The following is a 17,092-nucleotide window of genomic DNA, read 5'->3' as shown; positions in this document are numbered from 1 at the left end:
GTAAGTAGGGTTTGTGTATGTTGGGGGTTTGTTGAGGGTGTGGGTAGGGGGGGTTTCGTGGGTTTGTTGTGGGTGAGGATATGTAGGGGTTTCAACGTGTGTTCGCATGGGAAATGTGCAAACCTTTGGTGGTTCGCACATTTCTCATGCAAACTTTCCAGCTGCAGTAAATCAGCCGCGGTCGGATCATGTAGATCCATTCTTCTGGCCTCCGACTTCGCTCAATTCTTTTCTTCTAAGGTAGCTTCCCTTTGTTCTGATATCGAAGCTTCCATCTCACCTGCACTCTGGACTTCTTTCACTCCTGCCTCTATTTTCTGCTTTCAACCAATCCCCAATGCATTCACTTCTACTGGCTAAAGCCCACCCCACTGCTTCTCCCACCGGTCCAGTTCCTTCTCCATTCATTCTCAAAGTATATCCTTCTTTAATATCTGTCTCTCAACCAACTTTTCCCTCATCTTTTAAGCATGCCACCATCATCCCAATTTTAAGGAAACCTACTTCTGACCCATTGCTTGTCTCATCCTATCTCCTTGCTACCCTATCCCTAAAAATTACTTGAACTCTCAAGTTTCTACTGTTTCTAATTTCTCTATTCTCCCACAATTCCAGTCAGACTTTCACCCTCGTCACTCTACTGAACTGCTCTTCTTTCTGTTTTGAATTTACTTCTTACTGCACGCTATTTTAAACATTAATCTCTTTTTATTCTTCTGGATCTGCCCGCTGCGTTCGCCATTGAACACTCCCTTTTATTGGCTTCCCTGTTGTCCTTTCCTTGGTTTCACGGGTTCTGTCCTTTCCTGGTTTCAGTGGTTCCATGTGTTAATATCGCCATACAAAAATATCGCCATATTTTTGCAGCGATATTAAGGCATGGAACCTGCGGGCGACACCCCCGCAACCTCCACATTATTTTTAAAGGAGCAGGGGACACACCCGCTCCCAAAAATTATCCCCCCCCCAAAAATTGCCTATGGCCATTCCAGACGACCATATAAACAGCAATATTTTTGGTGGGGCTAATATGTAGTGATACCGTTTCAATCATATCTTTCTCAAAGAACCTTTTTTGTCTCATGTGCCGGCAGATCTTCTGAATCTTTTCTGCTTGCCCATGGTGTTACGCAAGGGTCTGTTCTGGGCCCTTTTCTGTTCTCCCTCTACGCTTCCCCTCCTGCCTCTGTTATTTCCTCCTTTTAGTCTTTCAAATCACTTTTATGCTGATGATACTCCACTCTTTCTCTTCTTTTTCTTCTGATATTCACCACACACTTTCTGCCAGTCTGAGCCATTAAAGCATGTATGTCTTCCAAGTATCTCACACTTAATGCTGGGAAAACAGAGGCTCTCTTATTCCCTGCTAACACTCTCCCTCCCTCCTTTATTTCCTTTCCCCCATCCCAGCTTCCAATCTCTTCCATGGGCCGAAATGTGGGGCTTTATTTTGACTCTACTCTATCCTCCTCTAACCACATTTCTCTAACTTTACGCACCTGCCGCTTTCATCTACACAACACCTGCAAAGCTTGCCCATTTCTTACTTTTCATGCTTCAAAACTGTTGATCTCTACCTTGATTATCCACCCCCTCCCCCGACTCTTCTCTTCTACTGCTCCTCTGCTCTTTGGGCTCCCAGTTTCTCATCTTTTCCCTCTAAAATCTGTCTTCAACTCATCTGTTCGTCTTCTTTGTTTCCAAGATTCTATCTCACCCACCCTTGCTAATGTTGGCTGGTTATCTTTTCACTCTCGACTCAAATTTAATTTCTTATGTCCCATCTTCAAGTCCCTCTACGGACTTGCTCCTGACTATCTTTGTGTACTGGTGTCCTTCTATACACCTTCTCGTTCTCTTCTTCTCAATTTCTCCTGGTGGCACCTCACCCTCTTGTGCTCAATCCCGCTCTCATACATTCACTCTTTTAGCTCCTCTACACTGGAAAGCTCTCCCCTACTCTGTTCTATTTTGTTAGTCATTGAGGTCTCATTTTCTCCAACATGTTTGGTTGTTTTTACTGTCTATGCTTATTCATTTTTATAGTACCACTCTATTTCTCTGTGTAGCACCTTGGCTTAAGGTGCTATATGAATGAATAAATACAAATACAAAATGTCTCAACTAATTATACCTACTTTTGTAACATTGATATAATTATAACTTTGTCGACCTTATAATGAACACAAGATATGGCCTTATCATATATAAGAATACATAGTTACAAATATAGTACTCCATTCCTTGTGATATTTTAATATTTAGAAACCAACTATGTTCTTCCATCCCTCTTGTGTTCAATTAATAACACCTAATCAAATAATGATTAACGTTAACAATATTTTATAGTGTACTAATCAATCAACACTAACAAATAGGATAGTAGCGGTTCACTTGGCTATATTTAGATTAAGAATCAAAACGGCCACTATGCCTATGACATCATCGTGTTCAACGTCACCTGGGGATGTAGCCTAGGTGTTGCAGAAACAGGTGCCATTTTGAATTTGTGGCGTCCTCATCGGCGCGAAAGAAGTGCAGAGCTGATGAGAGATATTCTGTGTTCAAGCTACTTATCCTCCTGAAGAGTCATTAAAGTTGTGAAACACATGTTGAGGATTTATTAAACCGTGTTTAATTCAATGAGGAGGAAATAATCAACTAGTACCATGTGCATTAAAAGGATCTACTCAACTTGAGAATTCAGTCGGTACCACGTACATCTGATGAAGATACAATACTTGCAAAGTACCAGTTAATTGTAATTGTTAATTATATAGCGCTCCCTTTCCCCTTTTGTATGGCCTCAATGTGCTCTTTGTGGTTAGGACGCCCTCTGGGACCAAAGCCCATATATGGGAGATTCTAAAAGTTATGTATAAGATGCGTGTGGGAATTCTGCCAGGTAGGAACGTAGGAGGGTTGGCTGGGCCCCCAGTATGATTAATTTAATCAGGGCTATGGTCATTTTATGAATGAATAACCAGAGCACTGAGGAAATTGTAAGAAATGGAAATTTAAAAATCTAAATATCGCAAAACTAAATCTGTATAATCAATCCTATGAACATCTAATGTATCAGAAAATGTAATGACTTCACAACTAAATCGACTAAACCTAATGAATGTAATTTGGAAAACTGAGCATATTTTTAACCTGTGGAATTATAATGGGACAAAAGGGGATTCTATCCTATATTGGTACCGCACACGCATAGAGGGTGTTACCAGCCTGTGAATCCCTTACCTCAGGGGTTCCCGCGCTGCATCCCGCAGCGTTCTTTCCTTTTCTGGCTATCAGCATATCTTTTTTCGGTCGCCATGAAGGGAGAAGGGACTATGTGTACCCCCTTCTCTATTCTGTGGTGGCCATTTTATAAAAAAATAAATAAATTCATTTGCGAATCGACAGAGCGTCTCGCAAGATGACAAAAAGCAATTAGTATCCCGTTCTAACGGGCCGGTGTACTAATGGCAATAAGCCCCTCAATGGGGAGCCATTACCGCATCCGGTAATGCCCCGGGGCCTTCGTTAAGGCCCTCGCTTCTCTCTGGCCTGTAACATTAACGGACGTGGTAGTGCCACACCCACCCCGTCTCGGGGATTATTGCTTAATTGAATAACTATATTGACATTTTTTAGTGTGAAGTGTAACACTTTTTACATGAATAATTTTTCTTTTGTCATAATTTCCCTGTACATGAATCCGTATTGACTTATTTCTGATATCTGTTGTAGAGTGCACAAGCAACCACATACTTCTGTTACTGGCATTTGTCGTATTTTGATGGCGGCTCTTCCAGGGTTGCATGAGAGGGGGACTGTGCCACAGTTTGGACAGAAGCCCTACTGTTGAGCCGTGCATGTGTTGCTTTCTTTGACAAGACACTGTAAGTGTCCTTTCTTTCCTGGTCATTACAGTGAATGAATTTCGAGCAGCTGCAAGGCATGCATTTGTTTTCCCAAGCATCTTGTCCTTGTACCCACGCTAGCAAAAGAGTTGTGACCATTGAAGAACTCTACTTGCTGCTCATTGCATAAGGTGCAACAAGCGACACTTGGCAGAGCTTATTGACAAATGTGTACAAAACCGCTAAGCGGTGTAGAACGCCAGTGACATGATTGGTTATTTATAATGCGCTTAGTAGAGCAGGGAAGAACGGAAACTCCCAAACCACCCACGCCCCCTAGTGTCATTTGCGAGCTTCTATTGCAGGCTCGAACTGCACGTATTAGCCCAAAGATGCACAGCTGAACTTTCAGAATACTTATTTGGATTGTCTTTCATGATCTGTGTCCGCATTTTTCGTGAACTGTCGGATGAGTTCAAAGGTAAGATTGTAGTCTTCACCTGCATTCGGAAAATATAGGGATGCTCGGCGTGTTCTTTTGATACAGGATGATGCACTTGTCAAAACACAACCAGTGGCACAATACTCATGATCTAGTAATCCAGACTAACCTCCTGTAAAGCACACGGCACCCTGGCACAAGAGAAGGCTATTGCCTATTGCAACCACACAGCCCTCGCTTGCATGCACTGGTCCTATAAAACACATACTCGCGTTGACTGTGATCTAGATGACACAGCACCCCCTGATACTTTATTTTTATTTATTTATTTAATTAATATTTATATTGCGCCAGTAGCTCGTGAGTCTCGGGGCGCAGAGACAGGAACACGAAAGACAGACAAATGGTGAAAGGACGGATAGGACGGGACGATCACATAAGATTACTCTGACTGGGAGTGGAATGGGTGGCGGTTTATTTGAAGAGGTGGGTTTTTACCATTTTGTGAAAGCGGGTATAGTTGGTTTCCAGTCTTAGATGGTCCGGAAGGTTGTTCCCGAGACTGGCAGCAAGAGTCGGAAAGGCTCTGCCTAGGCCGCTTTTGAGTTTGTGTGGGGCTGTTGCAATTTTGCTGAGTTGGGACGATCTCAGTGTTCTATTTGGAACGTATGGTTTGATCCTCGTTTTTAAGTACGTTGGTGCCTTTCCGTGGATGCATCTGTGAACGATGGTTAAGGTCTTAAAGTGCACCCTATCTTCAATTTTCAGCCAGTGAAGCTCCCTTTTGGAGTTGCTGATATGCTCTGTTCTAGATTTAAGCTTGACAATTCTTACGGCGTTATTCTGTACAACTTGGTAGCTTTGTAGGCACTGCTTGGAGGCACCCAGGATTAAGGCATTGCCATAGTCGAGGCGCGACAAGATCGTGGCTCTTGCTATGGTCGCGTAGTTGTCGTCTGATATAAATGGTCTAATGGCTTTTATTAGTCGGAGGTGGTAGGCACAGTTTTCTTTTATGTACTGTGCTTGGGCATCTGCCCCCAGCATCCTTGGGGGCGGTAAGATTGTGCTTCTATACTTTTAGCGTGCACCCTTTATTGCAATTGGGTACTTTTGCAGCCTTCATTCCTGCGATTGTTGAGATTCTGATGTCAGTCAGTACTTCATGAGGCACCTGCCTCCGACACAGGACCTTCTTCTGTTTCTTTAAATCTCTAACTCCTCCCCCACATCCATGTCACTCAGTTTCATATTACCAAGCCAGAGCATGGGACCTTCCCCGGAGGGAGGGTGAGGAGGGTCGTCAGTACTGTGACGAGGAAGAGTAGGACTAGGAGTAATGAAGATTACCGGTAAGTAATCAGAGCATTACCTCCACGTCCACTCTTCCTCGTCCCAGTACTTACTTCATGAGGTATACCAAAGCAGCAACGGGGAAAAGGTCCCAATGAGACACAGAGCCAAAAACAGTGCAGCAAAACACACCCACAATAACTCTTAAATCACATCCCCACAGACAAAACTCCAACCACGAAGGAACCAACCCCGAGTGGGAGAAACTCAACCCATAGCGGTTGATGAAAATGCCTAGACCAGCCAAGGCGGCAGCCATACAAATCTCTTGCAGAGAAAAACCCTCCTTGCATCGGCCCAGGAAGCCGCCAAACCCCTGGCAGACCGCCCCTGATTGTGCGCAGGCACAGGCAGGCCAGAAGCCACATAGGCCCTAGAGATCACAACCCGGAACCACCGGAAAATGGAAACCACAGATGCGTTATGCCCAGCCCCAGCCGGACCACAAGCAATCAGAAGACTATCAGATTGGTGGAAAAAGCAAACCAAGCCAAATACTCCAACGCGTCCCGTCGGACATCAATGTTAAGCCGAGCCACCTCCTCAGGCGTTCTTGGATCATGAAAGAAGTCAGGGAGAACCAGACCCTGAGAGGTGTGAAAACCGAGAGACAACTGAAGGGAGAAACATAGGACCACACCCCGGCACCACAGAGTCTGGCAGCACCCTCAGGAAAGGAGCGTGACATAAGAGAGCCCCAATCTCCCCAAGCCTACGGGCAGAAGTGAGGGCAATAAGAAAAGCAGATTTCAGTGTAAGATGTTTGATATCAACCTCGGAAATGGGCTCAAAAGGAGGCCCATAAAGGAACCGTAATACAAGAGGGAGATCCCAAGAGGAAAACCCTTTATCAGCACAAGGACGGGAAGAAGAAAAACCCTGGATCAATTTCCCCACCAACACCTCCCCATCCAAGTGACCGTCAGAGTCCCCCAAAAGTAATTTCATGGAGGCCCACTGAGAGCGAAGCCTGGAAAAACTGCCAGGCCCCTGTCAAAACCCCTCCTGGAGGAACTGAAGGATAGCAGAGGCCAGAACGCAGGGGAGGGATCCCAGACCACCCATACCAGTCTCGGAAATGGCCCCAGAGTCTGCCTAACACCTTCAGAGTGGAGGGTCTAAGAGCATCCATTTGGACCCAACTACAGGATCTGAGAACCCCTGAGATATCAACCTAGACTGAGCAATAGCCACACCGCCCATTGCATCTGGTGGAATTCCAACCGCAGATCCCCTTGAAGGGGACACGGCCACCTCAGAACCAGCCAAGGTTCCTAGGACCCCGAAGCTCCAACAGAGGGGAGCCAACTCCGGCGGGACCAGAACGGAGCTAACAACAACACAGTCACCCTGGACACTCTGATGCGCCAAACCACCCGGGGCAGAAGGGGAATAGGCGGAAAGGCATAAAGGAAAACCCCAAGGCCACTGTACAGAGAGGGCGTCCATCCCCCAATCCCCTCAGCCTGAAACCTAGAGCAGAAGAGGGGAACTTCTGCTGAGGCCGGGGATGCAAACAGGTCTAGAACCAGGGACCCTAATCTGACACAGGTCACCGCAAAGACCTGGGCCAACAGGACCAGTTCCGCAGAGGAGTGAAAACCGGCGTCTGAGAAGATCCGCTTGAACATTGTCCACCCTTCTGATACGTGAGGCCACCAGAGACACCAGATGAGAGTCCTCCCAGGTGCCTATCAGCGCTGCCAGAGCATTCAAGGAGTGGCCGGAACCCCTTTTGCAGTTGACATATGCCAAGGCCGTCGTATTGTCCGATCGGACCAAAAACCGCCGACCGTCCAGCAACTCCTCGAAGTACACCAGAGCTTGGACAATGGCACATCTCTTGCCAATTGGATGATCGCCGGCTCTCCCCAGATCTCACAACCCTTGAGCTGAGAGGACCCCCAATGTAGACCCTTTCTGCTGGTGTTGGTAGTAGGAGAGGCCACAGGAGGAAGGACCAAGCACACCTCAGCCTGTAGACCTGAAACCCCCCGCCACCATAGCAGGGACACTCGCAGCGCTGGGGACACTGAAAACAAAACTACGAAAGCTGAGATGTCGGGAGCCAGTGGGAGAGAGTATAAGACACCAGGAGACGTAACCGAAGACGGGCTCAAGGAACTGGAAAACATGCAAGACGCCACGTGCCCCGTAACTTCAGCAACAGGCGAGCCGAGACATACTGCCTTCTGAGAACCCAGCCCAGAACAGCCAGCAAGCGCCCCCCCTGCACAACATCCAGAGTACGGTCTCCCCAGACATCCGGACAAGCAGTGCAGGGTCTTGAGACCCATAAGCAGGTGACATCCTAGAAGGCATAGGGACCAGGAACACCCGCAAGTAGAAAACATGACCCTGAACAGGGAGAGGAACGGGCAAGACGGTAACCCACAACAACCGTTCGGAGAGAACGGATCCCATGGCCAACTACTTGGACCGTGAGCTGGGTACCAAAGTCCTAACCATGCAAACCTGGACAGGAGGAGACAGGAACGGCAACTGATACCCCCTCCAGAAGGAGCCCATTACCCAGGAAGCCGAACCCCACCGGTCCCATACACCTCCGAGAAGATAGAGACGAGGAGCCAGGGAAAACCGCCAGTCACTGCACTTGCACCAGAGGGAAATCACAGGACGTTGAAACAGGCCTGCGCCACAATATAACGGCATGCTTGTCAGCCCACAAAAAGATCTGACCTATCAAAAGGAAGATACTGGACAGCCCAGAAGTCCAGCAGACTATGGCCCCCTCAGCTGACAGAGGAGCCACCAGGCTGGCGTCAAAAGGGCAGAGTACTGTCACAAAGCGGGGCAAAGCAATCGATCCTGGATAGCCGACATCAAAGGCAACCCCCTACCTGAGGTATGCCTGTACTGGAATCCCCCTCCACCGGCACCAGGGGTTCTGAGAACCCCTCTAAGCGCAGACATGTGCCACCATGTGCCCTATCACTTCCCACAAGTCTGAGAGGAGGCGTGAAAGCAACACGTCGGCACCGGAGGACCTAGGCCCTAAAAGAAGAGACACTGGGAACCCCCTGCATGGCCGTTACTTCCATGATGCATTTTCCATAATCCCATGCCGGACAAGGGAAAAGCAAATCAACTCCTTCGACTTTCCCTCGCGCAGTTTAGAGGAAGAGGACAGGACAAGGAGTCTGCGTCCATAGCTAGCACAGACCCAAACACACCACTAACACGCCACATGACTGAGAGGTGGCTTGAGCCCTGTATCCAGTAGCTGGTAGCCCCATGCTCTAGATCGTTCGAATGCGTCGGTCTAGGAAGGTTGAAGGACCGAGTCAGCACCGCTGATACTCGAACCCGAAGTGTAGACTATGCCAGGCCGGTACCCTTCCGGCCGCTTGCAGACGTGTCCAAATCTGCGCCGTATTCACAGGCAGCACGCAAGGAATGCAGCCAACATCCGGTGCATCCTGGGCTGTGTGTGTCTGAGGAGCGCGTGGTATGTGACATGCCTGTGACAGTACAGAGCCCCCACACTTTCAAAATACACCCCACGACAAGAAGCAGAGAGGCCTCACAACAAAAAGGGAAGGCTAGCCCATACTGCCAAGTGCTTGCCATCATTTCCAATAAAGATGTGTACACAGAGCACAAGGTAACGGCCTTTCGAAGGAGTCAAGATGGCCATATCAGCAAGAGAGGGGAAAACATCAAGCACAGTCCTCCCCTCTCCTTACCTTCCCCCAGATAATGCAGCTAACATCCGGTGCATCCTGGGCCGTGTGTCTCTGAGGAGCGGGTGGTATGTGACATGCCTGCGACAGAACAGAGCCCCCGCAGTTTCAAATACTCTGTCAAAATACACCCCACGACAAGAAGCAGAGAGGCCTCACAACAAAAAGGGAAGGCTAGCCCATACTGCCAAGTGCTTGCCATCATTTCCAATAAAGATGTGCACACAAGGCACGAGGGAAACGGCATGTTGAAGAAGTCAAGATGGCCATACCAGCAGGAGAGGGGAAAAATATCAAGCACAGTCCTCCCCTCCCCTCTCCTTACCTTCCCCCAGATAATGCAGCTAACATCCGGTGCATCCTGGGCCGTGTGTCTGAGGAGCAGGTGGTATATGACATGCCTGCGACAGAACAGAGCCCCCGCACTCCCAAAGACTCTCTGCCACTGTCACCCCACGACAAGAAGCAGAGAGGCCTCACAACAAAAGGGAAGGCTAGCCCATACTGCCAAGTCGAATCAAGACGGCCAAAACAGGAGGAGAGGGGAAAAACATCAAGCCCAGTCCTCCCCTCTCCTTACCTTCTCGGGGCCGTGCAGGACCCGGGACACAATGCTCACGCTGCGGTCCGGAGCCCAGCAAAGAACCGAGCGAGGCAATCCAGCTCAACTGTGACCCCAAGCCCCGCAGGGGGCCCAGGAGCAGCGCCGCACCTGAGGGAGCCGAGGGCCCCGCCACACAGCCCCCCCCAGGGGGCCAGCAATCGGTGCTCCCTGGTGCCCCGCACCGGGAAGAAAAAGTCCAACCTGCCGGAGGCAGGAAAAATTAAAACTGAGTGACATGGATGTGGGGGAGGAGTTATAGAGATTTAAAGAAATAGAAGAAGGTCCTGTGTCGGAGGCAGGTGCCTCATGAAGTAAGTACTGGGACGAGGAAGAGTGGATGTGGAGGTAATGCATAATTACAGTATTGCTACTGCAAACACTGCATTGCATCCATGCTTTAGAGTAAAGTTTAGGTTAGTGTGCCTAAATCTCAGTGTAAACTATATTTCGGTTTGTTGGGGAAATGTGCATGTTGACGAGTGAAAACACTCGAAAATATACATTTTGGTTGCATCCATCTGTGCAACTTGTGCTCAACTCGGTAGCTGATCCCAACACCATGGCTGTTTGCCCACACTGTTGCTTTATATCAACTACCCTGAAAGTGAGATTACAGCAAACAATATTTCACCTAGTTTGCCCAGTTCTCTGCCTGCTCCACCATCCACTCTTAGTTTTACTTTCTTTCCTCTTACATAATGAATACACAAAGCTAACTAGATGTTAACACAAAGTAGTGATCAATAGTTTAATCCAATCTAGACATCTACATATCTACTGCAATGCCACGCACTGTAGTTGGCCTCCAGAGCTCACTTTCCTCGGATTACGATTGCAATATATACTATCACCCTGCAGGAGAGATCTTGTCGTACTGTTTGCAGAGCTTTTTAAAATCATATTTGTGTCCATTCATGCAGCTAACCTCTTACACTTTACAGACACTCACCCAGGGCTACCAAGTCTTGCACAGTAGAGTGGATCTGTTGAAGGGAGAGTACCATTTGCAGGGGATGTCTGAAACTTTCATTTAACATTTACTTTGCAGTAAATGTCAATAGGTTTCACTGTGCATGGCTTGCCTCTGGGTTGCAGCAGTGTGGCAAACATTACGTGGGTTTGTGGTGACATGTACCGTTTTACAGAAAGCACATTTACATTTTATGTCATCAGTTGCCATATGTCGAGTGTATTTCTCTGTGGTCGAGTAGGTAAAGTAAGTTCCTCGACCTGCAGGGAATTTTAGAATTTTAAAGAATTCCCAGACCTGACATATCTCACTAATATCCTGCTTCAGCTTTATGAGGAATTAGACGATCCGCACGGCGGGTGGGCCCACGCCTGGGCTTTTTTGATATTTTTAAATAAATGCAACGATGGGAGATCAACCTCGGAAAATGTGTGGGGCTAATCCGCACACTTTTTCCTATGCTCGCCGCACAACAAACACATGGTCATTTGTACTCTGGGGGGGATACAGGCGTAGTCCTCCTGTTGGGTTCAGCTGGAATGTGACAGCCACAGGTACATCAAAGCATCTCAGGATTGCAGGATTAAGTATCAAAGGCTCCATGGATCCGCTTATCATTTGCCGGTTGTATGTGGTGACAGCGCATACTGATGAGTTAATTGAAGCAGGCCTGCGAAGAGGCATGGTCACAGAACTGACAAATGGCAGGAAACCCTTTGATATGCATCTGTGTCAACTGAAGTCAGCTCCCACCCCTTAGTATGAAGGGCAGTGAATGTCATGCCTTGGAGAACTATTTACAGTAGGCAACCCCTGCAGGGGGACCGCCTTTCAGAGGGAAAAAGTATGTGATTTGATGGAGACCAAGTCTGTTCTCGCCATAACTTCAACGGAGACCTGCGCTTTGATCAGGAGCCACAGAGCGCTCAATTAGCCAGAGAGGCACTTTGATCCACAACAGACAGGTAGATGAGTGGGACTTAATTGTACATGTTGTCACCCCTTTACCTTTCTCTGGTCATGACCTCACGAAGATTGTTGGTGGGGACCCAAGATTGGTTAATTATGGTAGGCTTAGCCTGCACCAATAACTTGGGCCCATTTGGATTTGAAAGAGGGTTGAGCCCCCAGATCTGAAGACTTCTCAAGGAGGACCAAGAACTCCTCATTTGGATCCCGACTGAAGGTACAGTCTGCCTTGCAGCTTGCGCCAAAGAAGGAAGGCCATGCTTTCCAAGAGGGGGGGGGAGTAAGATCCTTCCCCTTGCATCTCCCAGGGAACAGAGGGAGATATTGAATCCAGAGGACCCTCTAGCCGCTCCAGAACCGGTACCCAGCCAGCACACACCATATCCTGCTAGGCTCTGCAATTAAGCTTCCTAGGTGGGAAGTGGCAGAGAATCTCTGAACTGAAAGGACAAGGTCGTTGCTTGCAACACTCTACTCAGCTTTGGGCCATCCGCCTTAAAGGATGACACAAGCCTAGCGAAGAAGCTAGGAGTGGTGCACCGACAAGCATCAACCAGCGTCCATTTTTAAGGACCTTTTTTCAAGGCAGTGGAGGCCCTCGAGCTGCAACCGAATGCACTGCATGCCACAGTCGCTCACACCGTCCGAGATGCCTCGACCAGACCCGCCAACCAGCACTGAGACAATGATTCCTGATCCCAAGTTGCTACGTAGGCCAGCCTGCCACTGTCCGTCCAGCCTCGCTCGCTGAACTGCCTGCCGCCTGATACCCGCAGCTGTCTCCCGTCTTGAACTCTGTCGCAGAAGCTGCAAAGTGCCCTGAAACGGACTCTACCTCATCTAGCACCACAAGGTACGTTGTGGTTCTGCCCCCCTGGTCCTTCTCCGAAGGCCCCTAGTGACATTTTACGACCCATTGCTCCCTTTGCCTTGAGACCAAGTATCCTTGAACATCGTGATAAATTACTTTACCGACTACCCTCCTGAAAGTATCCAGAGTGCATCCCCTTTCCTTCTTGAAACTGTCTGTCCTCTGCATTCCTTTACAAGGTGGGTTGCATTTTGTAGTCTGCTAGAAGTGTCTGTTGTGATAATAAAAGCCCCTTAACTGCCGTGTCACCCCCCCCCCCCCCGTGCCAAGGCCTTTTTTGGTGATTTCGGTATGTCGCCATTCAATCCCTTGTAACTTTTTTGTTACATGAGAGATATCGGCCACATTTGGCCCCGTTTCTTCCCACATGTAGGCGGTCGTAACACCAAGGTTTGTGAGAGAAAATAAATAAAAAAAATAAAACACTTCTCCCTTTTTGGTTTTTTATTTTTAGAAAATGCCAATAAAATGATGTACAAAGAAGCCTGTTTTTTTTTTTCCTTGTTCGAGCGAGGAACAAATGGTTTGCTGTGCTGAATTCCCCAATTTCCTGGCTTTCAAGAACAGGTTGAGTGGAAACGAGAAAAAAAAATATTTTGATGTGGTTATCAACTGTTTTGTGAGAGGTAGGCGATTTTGGCCATTTTTGACGATTGGACATGCATCGACGGAATGGAAGAAAGGGGTAGGAATGCCTAATTGGAGGACAGAAAGGCATATATTTCTGAAAAGTAGACAAAATTCCAAGTTTAGGAAGGGGTTATTTGCCTAGGTAAGGTAACAACTAGGTAGGGGAAAATGCCATAGATTGGGAGGAAAAGCGGGAAAATGACTGAAAAAAAGGTGTTAGACATGGTTGGCTTGGTACTGCAATGGCTTCTATGAATTTTGAGAAAAGCAATGCTCTGCTACATTCCCCCGACTCTTGCAGTTAAAGCACACATTTTTTGTAGTATTTTACAAAACAAGCAATACCACAAGCCAAACACTGAGCCATGGTACACAGGAGTTTTATGCTCACGGCCTGAACAGATGCACTTTGCATGTGTAAATCGGGAAAATCAATGTGGTGAGGAACGACATTTTTTGAAAGAGCACAGGCAGACCTTTTCAAGGGTAGGTGACTTGTGCAGGTTACAAAAGTGTATGGTGCCTAAAGCAGCGACTAAATGTAGGTCACATTTGGGAAATAAAAGGGTTGTGTGACAAAGGGCACCAGCAAATGGGTCAAAACGTTATGAAAACCACACAAACACAACAAATGTTATACCTTCCCGCGTTCCCACAGGTGTCCCGATGAAAAGGGTACCTCATGTGTGGGTGCACCTACCTGAGCGCCAAAGGGAAAGCCTAAAACACAAGTAACCCAAAGTCTGTTTTCACACCTGAATTTCACACACTCTGCAGACGGGCACACCATACAGATATAGGCCTCGGGTGTCTAAGCCACCAAGGAAAACAGGGAACCCCATGCATTTCCAAAAAGAGGACACCCGTGGGAATCCACAGAGGTCTGCCTTGCGCAAATTGCCCCAATTTTATTTGCCACAATCCCGACTGATATTTGGTGGGGGAAAAAACACAATGTTCAGTTTGTTTGGGGTTCTGGGTAATAAATTCTGGGCCGCTTTGCGCAAGTCACATCTCTGTGCATTCCCACGGGTGTCCTCTTTTGGCAAATGCATGGGGTTCCCTGTTTTCCTTGATGGCTTCGACACCCTAGGCCCAAATCTGTAGGTTGCCAACAGGAAAAAAATGTGCTGTGGCGAAAGGCTTGGGGTTACCAGCGGGTTACCCTTTTCCTCTGGCGCCCCCGGTAGGTGCACCCACACATGTGAGGTACCGTTTTTGTCAGGACACCTGTGGGAACGTGAGAAGGTATGACATCTGTTGTTGGCGACGTGTTTCGTTGAGTGGACACAGTGAAATGTCTCTGAAATTGGCTGTAAATGAAGACAATTGTCAGTCATTTTGCTCTGGCCACACACCGAAACGCATCTTTTCTACGCCTTATATTTTTATTAGATGATCAGCCATCTGCCCCCAGGGGGGGCCCTAACCTGCCGGCCCCATCCTTTGGGGGGCCTGCACATTTATTCCTGGTGGCCCTCCCCTCTGCCCCCCAATTGGATGGAGGGCCACCTCATGTACTCCTGCCTGGGGGCATAAATCTGCCCCCAGGGAGGGCTACAAGGGGTGCCCCTCCTTTCCACTTGGTGTGGGAGGGGGAGGACCACCACCATTTCAGGGGGGCAAAAAAATCCCAGGGCCCCCCCACCCCGTTCTATTTCTTTTTTTAAAACATGTTTTCCCCCTTCCCTGGGGGCAGATGAGCAGCCATCTACCCCCAGGGTTGTGCACATATGTTCCCCCATGCTTTGGGGGCCAGGGGGGAGAGGGCTGCTTACTGTAAGCAGCTCTCCTGCCCCCCCCCCACGTCACAAACTTATCCCTGGTGATCCAGTGGGTTGATGGTCACGGATCGAGCGCTCTGTGCCGGTCCGTGACCGGCAATGCCTAATATACATGGTGGTGTTCGAAAGGGGGGAGTATCTCCCCTTTACAAAGACACCACATTAGCCAATATCCCTGGTGGCTAGTGGGCCCCAGGGCCCCATACCCCCTTCCTTCGATTTTTATTTTTTCAATTTCACCAGCGCTGTGGGCCCACGCTTTGGGGCCATGGGGGGGGGGGGGGGTAGGGGGCCGCTTACCTAGTAAGCAGCCCCCCTCCAACCTGCGTCACAAACGGATCTCTATTGATCCTGTGACATTGCTGCCCACAGATTGTGCGCCCGATCCGTGAGCAGAAATGCCACACAAAGGGTATTGTTGGAAAGGGGAGAGTCTCCCCTTTCCAACGATACCTGCCTCGATCTCCGGCTTGAAATACAGCTGGAGATTGAGGGGGAGAAAGGTGAACACTCACCTTCTAGTTTCACCGCAGCAGCCCGAAATGGCTGCTGCGGTGAAAATTACTTTGTTTCACACCGACGTGCATTACGCACGCTGACATGAAACTGAAGGTAATCCAGCCCCCTGGCAGTGGGCTCACATAGCCCGGGGGTTGGATTACAGTTTTGTGTGATCCCTGCTTTGCAGGGATCACACAAAACAAGGTGCCAAAAAGGACGAGCTATCTCGTCCTTGGCACTGCGTATGCAATTCCAAGGGCGAGATACCTCGCCCTTGGCACTTAAGGGGTTAAATTGCTGAAGTGCCATTTTGCTCACACTTCATTTAACTTGTCCAGAATCTATTGGGAGTGGTGTGGTGTATTAGTAACGTGATTTTTAACTGCTTTACTTTAGTGAGATGTTATACAACTGATGTGTAAATAAATGTATATTCTTTTACTCAGAAACTTTGATTCAGTGTTTGTTTGAATCATTGTCATTTCTGTCCTTTGTGTAACTATTTGATGCTGCTCAGCCATTGCTACCACTTTACTGTGTAGTACAGGCTTGTACCAAAGGTGAATTTGACTGTCACTTGTAGTCTTAATTGTGTGCGGTGTTCCCAAAGGGTACTGCATATAATTCTGCCTGACACATACGCTTCATACAATGTTTGCTTCAGCTTTCACTATTTATTTTTATTTTATTTTTTTAATTTGTAAAGCGCACTAACAGCCCGGGGGAATCTAAGGCACTGTTGCAAGAAAGCGTCTTAGATAGCAAGGACGAAAGGCTTTACTAATGGTTACAGAGTGTGTAAAGCCTAACCGGGTGAGGTGAACTAGTGCATAGTGGTTGTATGTTACATATGTCCTACATTAGCAGTGTAGGTTACAAAGCATGGAGAGAACTATACCTTGTTGCCGCATGCAACCTTGGCTTCACCACAGACCGGTCTGGTATCAGTCTCCCCAACTCATCGGCTGTGCTGACTTAACCGGCGCTGCTTTGTTGTAGGAGCCAAGGACAGTACCACAGCAGCAAGCGATTCTCCCCAGCTTGACTTTTCGACGCAGGAGAGACACGGGTACCTCCTGCACACAATGCAGGATTTGGTTGCCTTGTTTCCTGCTCTTAAATATTTATTTATTTATATGAGGCCTTACATATAACAAATTATACAGTTAAAATACATCTTCCGTCACTGATCCATTTATAATAAAACAATTAAGAACATATTGAAAAACAAACAATAGCTAAAAATCCTATTTAAAATCCAGAATTCGATTTAACAATCTTTCTGAAATCAATAAAATTACATCATAAAAATCATATGATGGATCAGATTCTCTTCATTCCCCTTCAGCAAGTTTTCCCAGATTTCATTTATACGATCTTCGTTCTTAGAATTATCATAGGCATGTGGTGTTT

General features: G+C 47.7%; 1 protein-coding gene across 1 annotated transcript in view; it reads left to right on the top strand.

Moving 5' to 3' along the window:
- Nucleotides 1–17,092, top strand: part of GTF2E1 (general transcription factor IIE subunit 1) — a 415,467-nt gene that overhangs the window by 14,626 nt on the left and 383,749 nt on the right. The window lies entirely within an intron of this gene.

This window comes from Ambystoma mexicanum, chromosome 7p (genome assembly GCF_040938575.1).
Source record: "Ambystoma mexicanum isolate Mex_15411 chromosome 7p, UKY_AmexF1_1, whole genome shotgun sequence".
Classification (NCBI taxonomy): domain Eukaryota; kingdom Metazoa; phylum Chordata; class Amphibia; order Caudata; family Ambystomatidae; genus Ambystoma; species Ambystoma mexicanum.
The sequence above is the reverse complement of the archived record's forward strand: the minus strand, read 5'-3'. Positions and strand labels throughout refer to the sequence as shown.